The sequence below is a fragment of the Arachis duranensis genome, chromosome 4 (assembly GCF_000817695.3).
Source record: "Arachis duranensis cultivar V14167 chromosome 4, aradu.V14167.gnm2.J7QH, whole genome shotgun sequence".
In the NCBI taxonomy this organism is placed as follows: domain Eukaryota; kingdom Viridiplantae; phylum Streptophyta; class Magnoliopsida; order Fabales; family Fabaceae; genus Arachis; species Arachis duranensis.
In genome coordinates this window covers 105,485,805-105,488,987 of record NC_029775.3, presented here as the reverse complement: position 1 = coordinate 105,488,987, position 3,183 = coordinate 105,485,805, and positions in this window count along the sequence as shown.

Here is a 3,183-nt window from a genome sequence, read left to right as displayed (position 1 = left end):
TCACTATTTCAGCACTCCTGTAAATAAGAAAAACCGAAACAAAAAAGTTAGAAACAAGATATAACACTAATTATAATTTTTCCACTAAATTTTATCCAAAATGTTTAGAAAAATTTCGGCAAAATCTCCCCTAAAACTTGGATATTTCCACCGTCCACGGTTCCAACAAACACAACCAATTCACAACTTATGTCTCAGCCATACCCAACCAAATTTATCAAACCAAATAATAGGATATTTGTCATTTTTCAACCATGACACAAGTAAAATGTGATAAATAGATCCATATACAAATTAAAGTATACTAATATAAAATGGGAATCATCTACGAAAATGTATTAAAACCATAAGCAACTTTAGGAGTACCTTTAGGGTCTAGTTTGTTTCATTGTCAAAGCGCGCTATGAGAGAGTTCACAACAGCTTGTTGAGCTTCCAATTGAGCTTTCATTTGAGCTAATTGTTCCTCTTACCGTGTTCGTTGCTCTTCAAGTTTTTCTTTGAGCACATCTATTTCCTTTGTTAGCTCCTCACGGTCTTGCATTGCCTCTTAAAATTGTGTTTGAATCCTTAACTTAGACTTTGGAGCCTTTATGTCATAACTTGCACCACTTTTCTCACCTCTCACAAGTAGAAAAGCTTCATTTGGAGTGAGAGAATTTTCCAAATACACAACCAAATTTATCAAACCAAATAATAGGACACTTGCCATTTATCAACTATGACACAAGTAAAATGTAATACATAGATCCATATACAATTAAACTATATTAATAATATATGAATCATCTATGAATATGTATTAAATTCAGTTTATTATATCTACCAAACAAGTTAATGTCTCCTCTAATTTGACAACCTTCATCTAAATTATCACATACTTAAATAATTCAGTTAGATGATTTACATGAACAAATACAGAACTTTTTTTTTGTATAATTATTCATTAATAAACAGTAAATACTTCCCTAATTCCTACAAATAAAAGAATATGAATCGCAAGTATAATTAAGGAAAAAATCACAGTTAAACCAAGAATACCATGTATTACCTGCTCAATAATGTTATTATCTGTCAATGGAACTTTCTGCTTCTCTATTTTCATGTGTCCCTTCTTATAGATTAGCTCCTTTATGCTCTTAAAATTTGGGTATCTACAAAAGAAACAGATTTTCAAGAAATCAAGAATAATTTTAACATCATCGGCTAAACCATTACTTACGAGTCTATACCCTCAGGCCTCATGCAATGTAATATAACTAAACACTAAGCCATTATTTAAAGATATATTCTCCAACACAGATAAGCCAAACTAATAATCTAACATCAACAATACATAAACACCCATATAAAAATTTCAATCATATTGATCATATCAACTTTCTCTAGTTTTATTTACATAACTAAGTCCTGACTCTCACGAGCATCTTAGGTTCACTCACAAACAATGTAGCTTAGTTACATGCTCTCAAGTCTAAAGTTAAAGTAAAACAACTTATAAATTTATAATTAATTAAAACTGAAATAAAATAATAATAATAGTTAAAATTTTCAGTACAAAATATCTTCAACATAAAAAGGCAACTACCAAATAGAGATATGAAACACCAAATAACGTATATAAGTTATCAAGTAACTTATTTGACTTTGCTATGCCTACAATTGAAGCAAAAATTTTTATCATATCAAGACATACTAAACTAGATATTATACAATCATACAATAGTAAATATTCCAACTCCAGGATGGAAGATACAATACAACCAATTGCAGTAATCCAGTATCATAATCACCTCATAACAAATATTTATAGTTAACTAGTTATAAAACAAATAAAAAGAAAATCAATGACAACAATATTCCTAGAAATGAAAGGAAATCAAAATCAGAGGGGAGAACACCCTTACCGGAAGTGGATCCCAGCGAGGAAGTGCTATTTTCCGGCAACAGGGGCTCAGTGACACAACCCCGAATAGCGGCGACGACGGTGACTCCACGAACGGAGACTGGGCGCAGCAGCGCGAACAGTGACTCCTCCTTCTTCCTCGGTCTTCCTCCCTCCACACATCTGTCTCTCCTGCGCGTCCTCAGCGTCGCCCGTGATGCGAGATGCGACGCGGTGGAAGCTAGCAATGATCCGCTTGCGATCAAGACGAGGACGGCGGCGGCTTCCCTCGGCGATAGCAGAACGCGAACTAACGGCGGTGACGGAGGCACAGCGGCACTCCTTCCTCGCTCAGCTCTTCCTCTCGCTCAACGTCTCCCCCTTCCTGACGGCGACACGACGGCGCGGCGGCAGTGATGCCCGCTGGCGCCGTCCTCCCTCTTCCCCCTCTCCTTCTCTTGCTCTTTGATTCCAGCTGCTCCCTTTCTTTTCCTTTCTTTTCCTGTACTGTGTGTGTGCGTTTTTGTGTTGTGTGTGTGCAATTGGGCAATTGTGAATTTGTGCGTTTTTGTGTTGTGTGGCGGCTGGGAGGGTTTAGGGTTAGGATGAGTGAGGGTGAGTTAGTGTGTAGGTAGGATTAGGATAAAATTAGCGTTAAAATTTTTAATTTGAGAATTAGTATTTATTTTGGAAGAAAATGTAAAATTAGAGACTTTTGGATAAATTAATAATTGGTCATTTTAATTAAATTAGGGTATAAAATATTAAATATTTATGCAAATTATATAGATTTTAATTAATTTTAAACTTAAAATTTTATCACTTTGATTTAATTATTTTTTGATAATTAATTTTTTAAAAATAAAATTATTAATAACTATAATAAATCACAAATAGTTTATTATTTATTTTTTAACAACCAGAAATTTTACAAGCTTAATAATGAGTGTTGGATTATGGTGGGTTTAAGATTTTAGTAGAGAAAAAGAAAAAATCAGAATTCTATATTTTATTTTTAAGGAAGTTTTTTAAAAATTTATTTAAATATATAAATATGTTAAATTTTAGAGTGGTAATGAAACAAAAAATAATATTTTCTATAAATTTATTTTAAATAAAAGAAAGAGGGTAATCCAGTGAGCAATTTTACCTTCTGCAATAAGATAGCGTGACCTTGAGTGTGAGAAGTGAAGCCATAAAAATATTGAGAGTGGATGAAGGTAGCGAACAGTAGAATGAAGAGTGAAAATGAGGGTTAGAATTAAGATTTTTATTTTTTACTTTTGTTTGTATTTTTTA